Source organism: Triturus cristatus, chromosome 1_2 (assembly GCF_964204655.1).
Source record: "Triturus cristatus chromosome 1_2, aTriCri1.1, whole genome shotgun sequence".
Classification (NCBI taxonomy): Eukaryota; Metazoa; Chordata; class Amphibia; order Caudata; family Salamandridae; genus Triturus; species Triturus cristatus.
This window is the reverse complement of record NC_140580.1, coordinates 214,276,617-214,295,344: the sequence shown is the minus strand read 5'-3', so window position 1 is coordinate 214,295,344 and position 18,728 is coordinate 214,276,617. Positions and strand designations below refer to the sequence as shown.

Below are 18,728 nucleotides of genomic sequence, written 5' to 3'. Positions count from 1 at the left end.
GCTTCAGGTTGTTTAGAAACACTCTGTTCCCTTCATCAGTGAAGTGTACTCCATCACTTCTGTAGATGCCATCCATATAGAAACGTACATTATTGTTATAGATGGAGCCCATCCTATGGTCTCTGAGGTAAGCAGAAACAGCTTTATTGACATTTTTCTAGCTTCTTCAATCTGAGGACAAAATTGATTGGACCACATCCATTTCTGTCTTTGGCATATGTTAGAGTATACAAAGACAGTTTGGGGGAAAAGTAACATCAATTCTGTAAAGGTGTCCTTCATTAGCATTTCCAGACCTACCCCAGTCAATGTGCTTAGGTCATTGCCACAACAGTACACAATCATGAGGTCAGGGGGTTGGAGATGCAAAAAGGTTTTAACCAACGGCATCAATTGGTGCCACTATAATCCTCTCTTTCCAATCCATTTAATGTCTACACTTTGCAAAGCTAGGTTTTTGTCAATACCTCTGTGTTCAGCATACCTTTTGCACCAGAAAACATAGCTGTGCCCAACAATCCACACAGAAATGATACCAAAGGGGATGATGGACGAAGCGCTTGAACAAATAAAACACTCACCCACAGTCAGCTGATCTGGGTTTAATCCATCATCATTCTTTAGCTCACTCCACCACCCCCAGTTCAGACATGGTCATATGCAAATCAGTCTGACCCTGTGCCTCATGGGAACAGTCCAGCCTGAACTGCCAAGCCACGTCTTCCCTGGACCGGAAACAAACATCCTGGGACCTGTTTCGGGATTATAACCCTCATCAGCCTGGCTATTTTGAATCCAGTGGCAAAGTGAGCAAGGGACCCACGTTTGGGCATACCCTGCCAACTTAGGGCGAACAAAGCAATACCAAAGGGGATGATGGACGAAGCGCATCTTGAAGGGATGTCTGTAGGTAATCAAAAGATGTCTGTAGCTGAGGTAGTCAGTTGGCAGAATAAGAGGTATCTAAAATGGTGGACAAGATGCTGTTTTAAAAAAAAGTAGAGAAATGATTGGCTGTTTATGAACATTGTACACTAAAAAATAGGGTGCATGGGACTTTGTTTAAAAAGCATATTTGTTATTGGTCAGTAAAAAATGTTTGAAAGGTACAGTAGAAACGATAAGGTCATGTTTTGAAAGCCAACCACACTTGTTGTTTGCATTTGCAAAATTATGTGATGAACTTGAAAATATGGTGAACTTGTGACCTGTCAGTTAAGTTGAATGTTCCATAAACTGATACTATGGAAACTGGCATTAAGCAGAAAGGGTGAAGAAGTCAGTTGCTAAGCATTTGCAAGGTGAGTTCCTCATTTTTTAGGTTTATTTAAAAAAGATTTGACATTATTCTAAAACTGTGTTGTTTGAAATATATTATTAAATGTAGAGATGTATATTGGAATTAGTTTCATTGTACTTGAATGTTGTTTAAAAAAGAGTCTGTACAGTAATATGTGTATTTTTGAAATGATTATTGATGTTATTAATTAAGCTTGTTGTTAAAGTCTGTTCAAAGGTATTTTTGAATGATGCCGCATATTTTTAGATCGTTGGTTGAAGATGCAGTACAAATGTGTAGTTTTGAAAGATGTTCCTAGAAGGTGCAGTTTATTAGCCTTCATTATTTGTTCTCTTTACAAAGGTATAGTTGAATGATACTGCATAATTATAGATACTTTGGTAAATATGCAGCACAACTGTGTTGTTTGAAAGATGCTCATATAAGGTGTTACTAATTAGGTCTGCTATTAGTTTGTACAGAAGGTACAGTTAACTGATGCCATATATTTTAAGATAGAATGGTGAAATAAGGTGCTGTAAATTAGGCTTCTTTTTGTAGTGTGAGCAAAGGTAGAGTTGATGATGCTACATAATTTTAGGTACAAAGGTGAAGATGTATAATAAAAGTGTGGTTTTAAAAATGTTCATAAAAGGTGTTGTTAATTACCCTTCTTTCTTAAGTCTGTTGATAGGTATAGTTTAATGTTGTGGCATATTTGTAGATTGAATAGTCAAGATGTAGCTCAAAAGTAAATACCACATATAACCCTTTGTGGCATGTTGTACTTATCTACTTAACTAGATAGTAAATAATGACTCATCTACATGTTCAGATTCTATTTATACAGTTGCATGTATGCTTAGTGAACTATTGAGAGGTGCCTGACCGATTACAGGAGTACAAAGGTAGTGAATATGTGATTTTAAAACTACATAAGTAATGATTGACTGATTCCATATTCTGCAATCACTCAGTTAGTATCCAAGCACTACCCTTGCAGTCATGCAATGACCCAGGCAGTAACTCATGCACTGCTACAATACCCTGAGCAATACCTATGCAGTCCAGCAATCTCCCTGTCACTACCTATGCACTCCTCCAATCACCCAGCCAGCCCCATGTCCTTATCCAATCACTACTTCAAAACTCCAGCACTTATAAATTCACCATGCACTCTCTTTGCAGTACTCTAATCATCTAGTCACTACCCATGTACTCATGCAATTACCCAGGCACTAACTCATGCAGTGCTATAATCCCCAGAGCACTATCTATGCAGCCCAGTAATCCCCCTGTCACTCCCTATGCACTCTTTCAATCACCCCGCCAGCACCATGTTCTTATCCAATCACTGCGCCAAAACCCAAGCACTTATAAAATCGCCATGCACTCTCCTTGCAGTACTCTAATCATCTAGTCACTAGATGGTATTTATAAGTTTTAGTCAGTGTCACAATTAATTTTTTTTAAAACAGCATTCGTTGTGTTTTTTAGTATATTTTATTTTGCTGTGGGAAATGATAATTTAAAAAATCATTAAAAGATGTATTGTTTTCATTTATTTGCTCCGTTTTGGCATCCATTTTGGAACATGTCTTTTGCTATTGTTTTCATAGAAAGTGTTGTAGGACAAGTTTTAGAAGTGAGATGGATAAAATGGCGACTATGTGTATGTGTCTTCTGTTTTACTCCGTTTACTTATTTTCTGATATATTCATGATGTAAATGTGTATGAAATGTTGTTAAATTTTTCGTTATTTGTGTAAAACTTTGAAATGTGTGAAAACTGATTTTTTGGGGAAATAGGAGTATTAATTTTAATACTCGAGTATTAATTTTAATACTCGAGTATACATTTTGTGATGCATTTCAGTAGATTTACGTTCAGTTTTGCTCCACATTTTAATACACTTTCCCCACCCTAAAACCCCTAATTTCCCTGCATCCCGTGCCAGATTTTATTGAACTTTTTATTAAAAAATATTTTTTTTTTGCGTTGTAATGGTATGCGTTGTAATGGTTTTCGTTGTAAAAGCACTTTTAAGTATTTTAATAAGTTTGGCGTTGTAAAAGTATTCGTTGTAAAGTATTGCGTTGTAGTAGTGTTTGCGTTGTAAAAAATGCGTTGTATAGGTAGGCGTTGTAATAGCATGCGTTGTAACGTCATACATCCCTTATAAATTCACCATGCACTCTCTTTGCAGTACTCTAATCATGCAGTCACTACCCATGTTCTCATGCAATGACCCAGGCACTAACATATGCACTGATACAATCCTCTGAGCACTACCCATGCAGTCCAGCAATCCTCCTGTCACTCCCCATGCACTCTTCCAATCACTCAGCCAGCACCATGTACTTATCGAATCACTGCACCAAACCCCATGCACTTATAAATTCACCATGCACTCTCCTTGCAGCACACTAATCGTCCAGTCACTACCCATGTACTCATGCAATGATCCAGGCACTAACTCATGCAGTGCTATAATCCCCAGAGCACTACCCATGCAGTCCAGCAATCCTGCTGTCACTCCCCATGCACTTTTCCAAACACTCAGCCAGCACCATGTTCTTATCCAATCACTGCGCCAAAACCCAAGCACTTATAAATTCGCCATGCACTCTCCTTGCAGTACTCTAATCATCTAGTCACTACCCATGAACTCATCCAATGACCCAGGCACTAACTCATGCAGCGCTACAATCCCCAGAGCACTACCTATGCAATCCAACAATCCCCCTGTCAGTTCTTGTGCACTGTTCCAATCAAGTAGCCAGCACCATGTCCTTATCCAATCACTCCACCAAAACCCAAGCACTTATAAATTCACCATGTACTCTCTTTGCAGTACTCTAATCATCCAGTCAGTACCCATGTGCTCATGCAATGACCCAGGCATGAATACATGCACTGCTACAATCCCCTGTCCGCTGCCCATGTACTCCTCGAAACACCTAAACACTACTCATTCACTCCTCCAATTATCCAAGTAGTACCTGTGAAATGCAGCAAACCCAATGTGATTACAAAACAAAGCATTTAATTGGTTTTTATGTAGAACGTGTTTGTTTAGTAATAGAATAGTATATTTCTATATACTTATAGTAATAATATTACATTTTCTCCCCCAGATATTCTTCATCATAATTAAAAAAGACTTACCATGATCAAAAAAACAGAAAAGGGGAAACAAGAAAAGAAAGAATATTATTTGAAGAAAAGACAACAGCAAGAATTAGATGAACTACAAAATGTGGTAAAAAAAAAAAGTCTTGCGGTAAGAGAGCAAAAGAATTCATCAAAAGACCTTCATGGACTAGAAACAGTTTACACAATGTAGAAAGCAGAAAAAAGAAGAATGAAATGAAAAAAGGACAAATTAATGTCAAATCACGTTCTGAAAAAACAATCTATGGTAAAAGATGAAAGAATCAATTTGATGAAATAAGGAAACAAATGTTTCACAATAGAGTAGTACAATATTTAATAAAAGATGGCAAGAAATATTTAAAAAATCATCATTTTATAAAAAGAAAAAACTGATTGAAACTATTGTTGAAAAGGCTTTTGAATTAAAAAGGAAATTATTCATTTTAGTTTTAAACAGAATGCGATCATTAGATAAGCCATTACGTTTTATGAAGGCCAAAAAGTAAAAAGAAGAGGCTAATTAACAGAACTAACTTTTATGATATTTTTTTGGGTGAATGGAAGCACACTTCAAGTTCAGAGCCTTTTTTTTTTAATGAAGAGAGCTATTTTCAAACCAATACATTAGTTCACACAGTTGCTACCAGTGGTCGTGCTTATGAAGTGAAAAACGGTTGTGCAATTGAAAAAGTAAAGATGGTTCCTAGAAATGTAGAAGAAGTGATAGCTGATGAAGTTCTAGGGAGACGTACTAAAGCCCCAGTGTATACTTGGGATTGTAGTAGTATTTGTAGTATACGACAGGAGTCTATTGATATTTTACAAAATTTCTTACGAGCGTACAGTAACAAAAGTGTTAAACAAACGTTTAAGATGCTGCAAGGACTAGATCCTTTTAAAATGAGAAAAAATACTGGTTTGCAAGGTCATTCTCTGGCTTGGCTTTCTAGAAAAGTGTGTAAAAGTGTTTTTCATCATTTGAGAATGTTAGCAGTACATCACTCTCAAATGCGGAAGTTAGTAAGAAGATTGTACTATGTAAAATGTCCAGCAATAATTTTGAGTGATTTAAACTTTGCTCTTTTGCATGGGTCAGTATCAGATGTAAAAAACAGTTTGTGATGAAATAGAGTTTTGTTACTTTGTTCCTGAACAAGAGTGTAGAGAAAGTGAGACCTTGATAGAGGTAGGTGTTGAAGAAGACGTGGAAGATAGTAGTACTGAGAAGTTTGAAGAAGAAATTACGAAGTTTAAGGTAATTTGCTGTGAAAGACCAAATTATGTTTGTATTTGTTGTTGACAAACTCACTATAAAAATCAAACTAGGAATGTTGATCTGTATGTAAAAAGTGAGAAAGAAAACAATGATAAGTGGAAGGAATTTCAACTTATTTGTTGGCAGAAGATTGCTTTGATTTGGGTAGTGATCAACGTATTTGTAAATATTGTTATATCAAATTAGAGGATAACAAAATGCCAGCTAGAGCTGTACATAATAACCTAGAGTTGATAGGTATTCCTCCAGAGCTGGTAGATTTAAATACTTATGAGGCCATTCTAATTCAATCTGTGCACCCGTTTCAGGCTATTGTTCATATGGTGCCTAAAACAGGTACGTTGCTTCCCACAGATTTACAAAGAGGATTAAAAGGAAGAGTTGTGTATTTACCTTTAGATTTAAAGAAAACTATTGAAACTATTGGTGTAGAGAAAGAGGAAATTGAACCTGTAGTTATTCTAATTAATGGTGTTCCCACGAAGAGTCAGAAAATATGGCAAGAATTAGTAGATGTGAGGATAGTGCAAAAGGCTACGTTATATCTCATAAAAAACAATGATTACTACAAAAATGTGTATGTGGAAGAAGAAAAAATAGTTTTAGGAGATGATAGCGAAATTTCAGGTGGCCAAATTGAATAAGTGGACATGTCCAAAAGTGATGACATTTATGAACATTATAGTCTACATCCCTTATATTCAAAGGAAGTGATTGGAAATACTATTGAATTATTCCAAATGAAGAAAGTGAAGGGGACTCCCATGAGTGTTTGGGTAAAAAGTTTGGAAGCTAGTTATTTTCCACAGCTCTTCCCCACTGGAAAAGGTGGACGATATGATGAACGATCGGCACAGATTCCCGCATCAGAATATCGGACAACAAGATTGTATTCAGGAGATTCGAGATTTCGACAATGTATCCCATATATATTTCATCATTTGTTTGAAAGTGACTTGTCTGGACTTTCATATGCAGTTAACCACAAATTAAAAACAGGAGTTCATCTTCAAAATGTTTCTGCAAAGGAACTCATGGACAAAGTACATCAGAGAGATGATCATTTAGAATCTCAATTGATTAATTTGATGGCATGTCAACGTGGTACTAATGAGTTTTGGTATCGTCGTCATGGAGAACTTAAATTTATGTTAAGGAACTTAGTAACCCCTACGTGGTTTGTTACGCTAAGCTGTGCTGAATACGCATGGGACGATTTACTTGAATTTCTTCAAAAAGCAAATTCAAATATTAAAAACATTGAATTCAAGACACCTGGAGAACTGTGTTCCTTGGATCCTGTGATTGTGTGCAGATATGTTAATCATAGGGTTCAACCTATGATGTCTTTTATCTGCAATAAAAACAATCCTCCTCTTGGAGAAGTTATTGATTTCTTTTGGAGAAAGGAGTATCAAGCTAGAGGTGCTCCTCATATACATATGCTTTTATGGATCAAGGATGCACCCAAATTTGGAACTGATTCGGATGAGACTGTTTTATCTTTTATTGAAGACTATTTTACATGTGCTATACCAAAAACAAGAGAAGAAAACACCTTAAGACAACAAGTTTTAGGTTTCAAACTCATTGATGGTGCAAATCCTGTCGACGGAAATACAAGTCAAAGGAACAGTTTTATACCAAATGTCTTTTTGGATTTCCACATCCAGTAATATCCAATGGAAGAGTCAACAGTTTCATGTCAGCAGTGAGGCATACTATCACTAGAAAATCTCCCCAAAATACTTACAATTTAAAAAGAAGTGAACAATCAAAGTATATTAATGATTATAATCCAGTGATTTTGTTGATGTGGAATGCTAATATGGATATCCAGTATGTTGTGGATAATTCCATTGCTGTTGCTCGGTATGTGACATCATACATAACAAAATCTGAAAAGATGGAGTTGAAAGAAATGTGGGAAGAAATTTCCCATGAGAAGACTCTTAGTAAGAAATTATACAGCTTTAGTTTGAAGATGCTGTCCCATCGAGAGATTGTATCCTACGAACGTTCGGATCGGTTGTCCTCTGCAAGTTCATATTCAAAGTCAAGAGGAATCATTTGGGTTAGTCTAGATCTTGCAGGAACGTGAAATCGAATATTTAGCATTAAATGAACCGGAAAGCACAGACATTGTTAAAACAAACATGTTGGATGTGTACTATCCAAATAGAAGTCCCTATCTTGAAAACATATGTTTCTATGAAGTACTGCAATATTACAACTTTAAGAGAAATATTACACAGACCATACATGAAGAAAAATATGCAGTGATTGGTTCAGAAGGATCTTTGGTGAAACATTGTAAAGGAAATCTGATTAATCACAGAAACCTGAGTTGCAATACACCTGATAAAAGGGAATTTGACTATTTAGCACTTCTGCAACTCTTCAAGCCTTGGCGTATTGAAATGGAATTACTTGGAGATTTTCAGGGCTATGAATATTCTTTAAATGCATGTAAAGATAGCATTGAATGCACAGTTTTTCCAAATTATCTCCAAATGTTGAAGGAACAAATTGAACAGGAAGCTAGTATTGCAGTTGAGATGGCTAGAGACAGTTCTCAAGATAGTCAAAGTTCTGCTCCACTAGGACAACCAATTCTTGAAAATGAAGCAGCAATAGCCATGAGTGAAGTGGAAGCAGCAATGCATCAAGCTCAACACGATAATATGGACTTAGGAAATTTGGAAGAGCAACTAAATATTAAACAGAAAGAAATATATCAGCAAGTGCTACAACAGATCGACTATGGTTTACTTCATGAAAAAAAAGAATGCAACTGCACATCTTTTTAAACCTATTCAAATGTATATCAGTGGTCAAGCTGGTACAGGAAAAAGTTTCTTAATTAAAGTTTTGACCAGTTATTTACAGAAAACCACTGAATCACATTTATGTTGTGTTGTAACCGTTCCAACTGTGTTAGCAGCACACAACATTAAAGGGATTACATTACATCGTTTACTAATGCTACCTGTTGAACATGAAAATAAGTTGGAATATCACAAGCTTTCTGGAGAAGCTTGTTATAAAGTTTCAAGAGTACTAAAGAAAATGAAACTGCTTATTATTGATGAGGTGAGCATGATCTCAAACTTAATGCTTGCCTTTGTGCATTCAAGAATGCAGCAAATTTTTAAAACAGGAAATGATGTGTTATTTGGAGGAAAACGTGATAGTTTTTGGTGATCTTCTGCAACTTACTCCTGTAAAAGGGCAACCAGTTTTTAAAACACTTGTGCAGGAAGACACCAGGAAATCTTTGGAAGTATTGGAAATGTCAACATTTGGTCATATTTTGAATACAAAGAACTTATTAAAAATATGTGACAAGCAAGAGATGAAGATTATGGAAGCATTCTCCAAGATATAAGAATTGGTGCATTGACAGAACATGGTAAAGAAGCTTTGCAAAGTCGGCTAGTTACAAACGTGTTTCCAAATGAAAATACTGCTCCGGAAATAATATACAAAAAAATTGGAGAAAATAAATCTATAATCTGCCTAATGCCTGTAGTGTAGTTCCTATTTCCCTAATAGGCTCTACGCATTGGAATAATATACCCTATAGATTTGTCATAGGACTGAGGTCAGTATGCCCCTATCGAGTATATTAAACTTAATTACTTTGTGCCAGCTAACTCAGAGGCCACTAGAAACTCCTTGTAAACAAGAAAGGAGTAGTTTCTGGAAACCGCATAATATGACAACTTTGTTTCCCTTTAGAATCGGAACACTCTCAGAATCGTGGAAACAACAGATAACAGTTTCACTCAGCTAATCGTGCATGCTTAGTTTCTTTAGAGTTACTCAGAAAGAATAGACAGGCATTTCAATAAAAGGATTTATTGAACAGTCTTGTTTCTCATGTAAGAGATATGAGCTGTTACAATCATAAGACAGTATGCGAGATATATTATGTACAGCGTAAGCAGTAGAAAGAAATAATACTGTGCTAGCATTATCTTTTAGCTATGACACATGTATTCATATACATAAATGACATAAGCTAGAAATGTGAGTACTCATAAGATGCTTCTCTAACTAGTTCTACCCCAGTGTACCTAACCTAAGTGTAGTACAATATAAAAAGTAGGTTATGTATTCCATAGTATGGTAGGCTATAGTATGGTATGCTATAGTCTGGTATGCCAAGTCTGGTATGCCAGGAGTCCCTCTAGGTTCTAGTCAGCTCCTTACCTTGACAATGAGAGAGATGGGAATCTCTTTCCGGGTCTCGAACTCCAACACCCCGTGAAGGGAGTCAGAACACTGGAAGCTGGATTCTCTGCGAGCAGGGATGACAGCGTCTCTTGTCAGTGCGTCAGGCCGGGACACGGGCCCCTCTAAAGTTGAGGTATCCTCCTACTTGCTTGGGCACAGGAGGTATATTTATACCTGGTAGGTGCCTTGGAATGTTAGCATTGGCGTAAAGTTGGGCTGAGGAAGATGTCAGGAATGAACCCTTAAGGAATAGCGGTTCATGCATAATAAATGAGTTCTTGGAGAAATCAATAATCCTGTGCTAGGGAAACTCCCAAGAGCTTAAGGGTCTGGTTTCTAAGAACTCGTTGTGACGTTAGGGTGGACGGATGTAGGTGACCATGCCTGTATTTGGATAGCATGGCTAATGCCTAATTAAGGACTGGGATCTTATGTCTTTACATGGGCAATGCGAATTGTGCCTATATAAGGACGTTTCAGGAAAACCTATATACGGACACCTAAAGCGGAATACAACACCCACTCCACTTTCGAATGAACGATAATACTAAATGCTAAACATGAAATGCTAAACATTAAACTGAGTACCATATGTTGCTAAAAAAACATTTGTCAAAGCATACTAAAAGAAGTTTGTTTAAAAACTTTTTGCTAAACATGTAATGCAAAGGTACTGTACATTTTAAAGCAGATTTTCATTCTAAGCATATATCAGAAATAAATGCAATCCCGAATAAAAATAAATATATACATATGACGAAATGGTTGACAATTATTCAAATTCCAAAGCCATTTCCTAACATGGTACTAAATGAAATTGTGGTAAATAAGGTGACAATGTGTCCCTGGAAGTATTCAAAGAAGTCTTCTCTATATGAATAGTTCTACTGTAAGCAGATTGAATTGCCATGTATTTCCAAAATTTAAAACAAATACATTTTAGGAAGAGTTCCAAGTTTTGTTCTGATTTGAAAATATGGAGGCCAAATTAATTGCTTCCCCGGTACACTGTGAGCCGAAGTCAGTGTATGGGTCTGGTGAAAACATGAAATCATCTACTCTTGTAGACAAAAGATCGTCTACCGATGTCGGTGACTGTTGGAACACATCGTTTAGAAGTTTAACTGCACAGAGATGTGAAGAATCGCGTTCAGCATGGGATGCTGCAGCAATGTTCGCATTTGTTGTTACCTGTGTGCCTGCTGATCCATCTCATACCTCAGCAGCAGCAGGAAGCATCTGTGAGCTTTCAACGAATGCCGTTATCAGGATTGGTAGCCTCTGGGGACAACACAGAGCATGGGCCGTTATCGGGTCCAGCAGAGTATCGATATCCGTTGGCATGTTAGACAGATGTCTAGCACACATTCTTCATCGAAAAGCAGGCAGTGTAGAATAGGTAAGATGCAATCTTGCCAGACTGGTCTAAATGACAGAAACCATGTTTTATTAAGTTCCCGTAGACGAGGAATGCCCAAACGTTGCACTATGCGCTCACGGCACTTCCGTTCTAGGACAGCTTTCTCCAAGTTGCTGGGAGTGATGCCGGTGGAGAGGCTTGCCATAGCGTAGTAGTAGGAATAAAAACAGGATTCCTGCAAAGAGTGTTAGAACTAATGGCAGACCACCAAACACCGAATGCCCGAAGTTTGGAATGATTCCGAGGACTGCCTGAAAAGGTGCTAACAGTCCTGAACAACCCCGCTCGTATCAGACATGTTTAAGATACCTCCCATCATTTCTACGAAATATATAGGGCAGTTTTTACGAATTAGAGCCCGTATCTCAGCCGAAGTCCTTGCAATTTGTAGAACATAGGTTTCTTTTGCTGAGGTCAAAGGCACGGTCTGTTGCAAAAGCATGGCTTTCATTCTGCTTAAAGTATCAAAATATATAAAAGAAACATTCAATGAAGGCCATAGAGGCGACTCCCTGACTGTGTCAATTTGGGGGAACAATACTTGCATACAAAAAGTAACCCTGAAGCTAACCATTCTCCTGTTAGAAAGTTGGCCAAACGCTGGATGAATCACAGGAGCTGGTGTACCCTGCTGGTGGCAGGACAAGTTTGCCACAGAACCATTACAAGCCCCGTGTAAAGAAATGTCTTGACATATGAGAGATCCGCTCATTGCATTTTCACAGTGTGTACCGCTTAGAAGCACTTCACGACCCCCACTCCAACATCTGTATTCATAAGGTAAATCCCAGGATGTCTTAATGTATTCTTTACTCAACCTTTCATATTTGCCTGCTTGCATTTGTTTGAGGCAACACTAAAAACGAAAAGTAGTGACAGGCAGTTATTTTGCCATGGATAAGCCATTCTGTAGCTGTTTTTTCTGCTACCGTATATGGTAATTTTTCCAGTTTTTCAATGCTCAGCACTGTATACTTTGCTCTCCTTTGTGCCAGTTTGATCTCTTTATCCGTGAGATTGTATTCTGAAAACAGAGATGACATGTTGATAACACGGCAAGGCACATAGCCTGCATTCAAGTATTGCAGCGTCCAGCCTAATAACATAATAGAACGTAACTGAGATTGGCCTTGTTGTAACATAGCTAAATCTTGTTCCAGTATGTCAATAGCAGAGGATACAATGTTGTCCAGTGAATAGATTCTGGATGACAAAGTTGTTAACCCATTGTCAACCACAGTGAGAGATTTCTCTAAGTTAATACGATCAAGCTCACGTATTCTTTCTGCGGCCTCTGCCTGTGAAACCTTCCATATTTCATTATAAGCAGCATAAATGCCGGCATATGTGAAACATTTTTGACGCGGTTTTCTTGGTCCTAGCAAGAAATCCATAAGGTCTGCGTCTTCTTTAAGTAAAGATAAGTGTTGTTTCACATCCTCGAGTGTAGATCTTTGTAGCCAGTCGAGGCACAATTTTCCTAAATTGTATGTTGTTACTACCCCCGGGTTTTGTTGTTGAACATAACGTGGGTCTGGCCTATGGATGGTAAAGCCCTGTATTCTATTCAGGAATCTTTCTTGATAGATGCTTGTGTCTGTGGGCCAGAGCAACCATTTTTCCCAATCAGGATTTGACCTGTTGTTTTGTAGTATTGTGTCTACTGTGACCGCTCCCTGTGTAGTGCTATTACTTGCAGGTGTTGGTACAGAAGGTGTGTTCATGTCTTTGATCTTGGCTAATCCAAGGCAAGACGTTTGTTGCACAGTGTCATTTAAAAACATTATTTGCTGAGGGATGATACAAGCCCTAAACAAGCTTCTATCCCCTGCACTTGCCAATCTTTAGAACCCCAGACAGATTTTGTGTTGATTGTGTCTTTCCAAAAGTCAAACCCTTGTCTAGACAGTTGGGCAATAAAGGCTGCAGAATACATCTGTTTTGTATTAGTTAACATATTTTTCTGTCCTGTTTTGTTCACATTTCTATAGAAAAATGTTTCTGGATCAGATGTATTGTACCCTGAAAAATAAGGAACCTTACTTGTAATCATTTTTGAACTACCCTTTGGTGGTGTAGGACAATGTTCCCATTGGTTAAACATAAATATATTTCTAGGTGTTACAGATTTATACAAGAAATGATGACCATAGTGGTTGTAACAAAAAAGCTGTTCGTAGTCTGATGAAGTTTTCATTGTTACAAAACACAGAAGACCTTTCTAGATCAGACATCATGTTATTAACAGTCTCAAAGTCCCAATCATCAGAATAGGTACTGAAGGTAATAAAGTCACTTAATGAAATTTTAAATGAATGTGGAATCTTCAGAAGTTCCGTCGGGCCGGATATGTCGAAATCGGTTTTGCCCCAAACTATACCATCCTGTATAGGAACGGCTGTGATGTTCACTGCTGACAAGTCTCTTGCTTCACGATGGGAAGATTTGTGTGGCTTTAAAAGTAAGTTCACATTTTTACTTTCAGTGTCCAAACAAATGTATCTGCCATTCATAAGCACGCTACGAGTCATTATCTAAGCTATCCAAAGCAGAAAGAAAAATATTCCAGAAATAATCCATAGTTCAATCTATTGTGAAACCAGATAAGTCTCTTTCAGAAATTGAAAAAAGTCTTGTACTTGTCGTTTGAAAGTTTTTAGGGCTGGTGTGATTTCAGGCTCACTTGGATCCTCAGAAAACGTATCAAAGTTAATGAAGTAGCCAGTTAATGAAGTAGCCAGAAGCAGTTCTGTCAATCGCTTGAATTGCATCAGGATTCATTGAAATCGCTGGAACCAGTTGATCACGTGTTACGTTGGTGTAGACAGGTTTATCAGGACGAACTGTTACGTGAGTTTCAAGTGGGATGAGTTCCATAGCATTGTTGCTTAATCCTTCATCTCTTAGTGCTGAATTTTCGATGGTTATGAGTCTTTCAATCTGAACCTCTTGGATAGTAGCGAGAGGAGGGTGTCTGCTACTAGGTCGGAGTCCATGAGGCCTACTATTTAGTATCGGCCACATAGTGTGGTTTGATGAGGTCGATTGACACAAATCTTTTCTCCTTTTTTCCAGCAAGGGGTGGCAAAATTACTGTTCTTGTTCCGTGGACAGCCTAGACAGGTACTGGTTTTCTGTAAGAAGGTCCAAATTCCTTCTTGTCCACAATCTTCTCTCTGACTAGATCCCCAACTTTTGGGATCCAGACAGGCCTTGCTGGGACTGCCGGTTTTCCCCCAGTGGTCGTTGGCTTCAGGATCACATTGCTTTGTTTTGATCTTAGTTCATTTAGATCCTGTAAAACAGCCAAACGATCTTTGATATCAAAGGGTTTATTTTCCACCACTGTGCCTTTACATTCAAGATCAGGAACCCACATTTATGTCCCAAATAGGACCTCATATGGAGTGACCCCCCAGAGAACTTCATGGCAAATTATTTAATGAGCGTTGGACCCCATAAAGATGTTTGACCCCCCCATCACCCGAACCGAATACTCTAGCTGTTATAGACAGCTATATGTCCCGATTTTTCCTTTCCACAACAGAATTTCCCTCAGGATGAAACAGAGAGGAGTACCGCAATGTTACGCCCAAACTGGCCATGGCTTCTTTGTAAGTCCGAGAGCCAAACGCAGGGCCCCGGTCAGAATGTAGTGTGCCAATTGCATATGTGCTAATAAAGACTCGCAAATCTTTCATAACAGTTCGAGCGTCAGCCGAGTGCTGAGGCCACATCCATAGGAACTTTGACTTCATGTTTGTGGGATTGCATTTGTCATAAAGGACGCCTGCGCATAGATAGTCTAATGCTGTCTAACAATGGTGTCTATAATGGGCAGGCTACTTCGTAGTCTGGTGTCTGATGGCGTTCAGCCCCACGCTGTCTATTGCAGTCTCTGCAGTCATCGATGAAGATGTGAATCAGTGTATTCATTCCAGGCCACCAGTACATCTCTTTTAATGCTAATATTGTTTTAGAGATCCCCTAATGTGACAGACCCTCCCCAAGATGTGCATCATAAATCAAAGCTGCTCTACATTCCATGTTTGGAATCACCCTATCCCCGACTCCAGGGATTCGAGCAAAAGAAACATTGTTCGCATCAATTACATAAGAGTACTTGAGTGGAAATTTCTTTGGTAACGCTGCACCACTGTCTTTGCTTGAAGCATTGACAGCCAACAATATCTCACTGTCTTTTGAACAAGTGATCGCTGCTATGGAAGTCGTCTGAACAGCCCCCTTTGCGGCTTCATCAGCCAATGAATTCCCTGCAACGTGAACGCCATCACATTGATGACTCAGAGTGTGTATCACCTGAGCTTTTGGTAGTTCATTTCTCAACTGAACTACTTGTTCCTAAAGCGTTTTATGCTTTATTGCGTCACCTTTTGCATCTTTGAATCCGTTTTGAAGCCAATTCTGTAAATATTCATTATATGACTGGACAGAGTAAAAGGAATTGCACACTATAAGTGTGGGGAATTCGCGATCTGTATTCTCAAGTGCCAGTTTGAATGCTTGTAGTTCAGCTTGCTGAGCCTTACAATCTCCTAGAGATTGAGTTTTAGTGACCATTGGTCAGAATTTACCATCGCGCATGCGACCTTTAACGATTGCACACGCTGCACTGTAGGCTTGCTTACTCCCTGTAGCAGGTTGTGCTGATCCATCAGTATAAATTATAAATTTGTACTGATTGAGAGGCATGATTTCAGTGGGCAGAGGACATTCATGTTCATATTGCAGGAACACTTGTGTTTTTAAGTCAGGATCAAAAACATATTCAACATCTGTTGCAGCAAGAGAATTAACTTATTGTATCCATCTAGGATGTAAAGCTTTTGCATTTGGAATGCTCGCTTTTGTAACCGCCTCTAAGGCTGGTACTGGAGTCACGACAATAATTTGTTTCCCCTGAGCTAGAGCTCTTTCTTTTACTACAGCGGTTTGAACAGCTGTCAATATCTTTTCTGTTGAAGTGAAGCACATTTCTGCTTGTGTATATAAATGTGATTTATATGCTATTGGTGCTTTTTCACCCTCATTAAATGTTAGATAGGTGAATCCGCATTGACCCAAAATTATTCGGATCACTAAATTGCGTTTATTTACGCGTATTTGTAAATGATTTGTTGCTAACATGTTAGCTTGGAGTGAACGCAGGATGTCTGTGTGTTCCTGTGTCCAATGGTTTGTTGAAAAATCAGGTTTGATCAATTTGTAGAGAGGTGTAACCCTTTCTGCGTAATTTAGAATGTAAGTTCTTCCAAAATTTAGGAAACCCAAGATGGATTGTAAGTTGTCAGCGTTTTTGGAGGTTGGAGAAGCACACACTTTTCTAAAAAGTTAGCTGCCAGGCTCTTGCCTTCACTTGAAAGCTCATATCCTAGGAAAAGGACATTGAGATGAGCAATTCTGGATTTTTTAAAGTTGTATTTATAGCCCTCAGAGGCGAAGCCCAGTATAAGGGTATTCACCCTGTTCAAGTGCCTATCTAGGTCATCGTCTGTCAGATAGATGTCATCGGCATATGACAATGCCTCGTTATCATAAATCTGTAGTAACTCTGTTACCCTTGCTCAGAATAACCCCAGGCTGTTTTTGAACCCTTGTGGGAGTCGACAAAATTGAGTCTGAGTCTCCATTATTGAGAAAGCTGTTAAGTACCTGCTGTCAGGTGCTATGTTTTGACAAAAGAAACCATTTGAAATGTCCAATGTGGTTTTATATTTTTTTCGCACAATGTTATTCATTAATTCTGTACTATGTGCATTTTGCACTGCAAATGTTTTGGAACAATTGTTCAAGTGTCTGTAATCCAAAACTAGACGATATGCATTGTCTGGATGGAGACAGGAAACAAAGGATTGTTCATTGATAAGGTGCATGTTTCAATCACCCCTTGGTATTCAAGTTGATCTAAGATCTCCCTGACCTGTTTTTTAGCTTCTTGCTTTATTGGAGACTGCCTTTTTCAGTAGGTTGATTTTTTAGCTGTATTTTGTGGTGAGGTGAGTCCTCATCCCATCCTACATGATTTTTGTATAATGCTGGGGCCTGGGCTACTGCCCATTTCCTGGCATAAGTATATTTTAGGTGAATTGGAATATGGTTGGAGAAGGTTGGCATAATGTTGTCATCGCCATGTGGGCACTCCCTGACAAATTTTGGTGGCCAGTCCTGTTCTACTAGAAGTATATCATAACCCCTTGAAAGTTTCTCCCAAAAGAGTGCTTTCACTTTTCTTTGTATGTCTCCCTCCATTCGGAGTGTTATTTCATATAACTTTTGTGGAGTACTAACCCTGGTATCTACAGTCTCTATTGTGATGTACTCATTCAAGTCCACTATCTCCAGAAGTTCCTTCAGGTTCTGGTGAGCTATTGTTACTTCTGCTGCACTGTCCAGCATTGTCTGAGCCCATTCTCTGTTCTTGAGCTGTGTTCTCAGTATTCTCGGCATGTCTGATCTTCAGACCTGCTACCTTCTTTTTGTGAATTGAGGTTTTGATTTATTTTTCTGAACGTGTTGATCGTCTTTGAACTTCACGCATTCTTCTTTGTGATCTGACCATCCTCTTCTTTCTGATGTATGTGATGATATCTGAAAGGTACGAGAGGAATGTTTATCAGTATCCTGATACCTGTCAGGTTTTCTTAAAGTATTCCTATTCCTGAGGGTATACCTCCTTTCAGAGGGCTCCTTTTGAGGAGACCTACCTCAGGATTGAGAACGTTTCTCTTTTGGATTTTGTTTATTAGTTTCCCACTTCTTTTTAGAAGATGTAGGATTTTGATTAATACAGTCCTTCTCAGGACCTTCAGACAGTTTAAGCTTCAATGGTTTTCCACCCAAACTGTCTCTGCCTAATTCTGCATAAGATCTTTCTATTATTCTGCGTAGTTCATGTTGATGGTGTATTACATCAAATTCCCTTAAGCGTTGGTGGATCGCCACTGATGCTGAATTTGTTTTAGGACATCCGGTATTACTGCAATTGACGGAACACCATGTGTTTTAGTATAGAAGGCAGCAAAGACTGTGCCCCAAGTGGTGCAGTCTTCCAGTTGTGGTGTGATCCCCATTGGCAAACAGATTGTTAGGTTTCTCATAAGGGCTAGTATTAGGAAATACTGCTTCGATTTGAGTAATGTTTTGAGCTATCCGGAATGGAATTTGTTCACTTTTCGTGGGCATTTTACCCATGACTGCATGTACAGTCTGTAGAGTAATTTTCAGTGTATACCCTTGTTGAGGGGATTTGGAATGGTTATTGGAGGTTGGACTGTGAAAGTCCGCATGCCGTATTGGACTAATTGTCTGTACATTTTTATTAACTCTTGTAGTTGAG

At 38.4% G+C, this 18,728-nt stretch overlaps 1 protein-coding gene across 7 annotated transcripts in view; it reads right to left on the bottom strand.

Annotated features, from left to right (window-relative positions):
• LOC146867066 (G2/M phase-specific E3 ubiquitin-protein ligase-like) overlaps positions 1 to 18,728 on the bottom strand; it is a 501,947-nt gene that overhangs the window by 60,974 nt on the left and 422,245 nt on the right. The gene's annotated exons all lie outside the window — the stretch shown is intronic.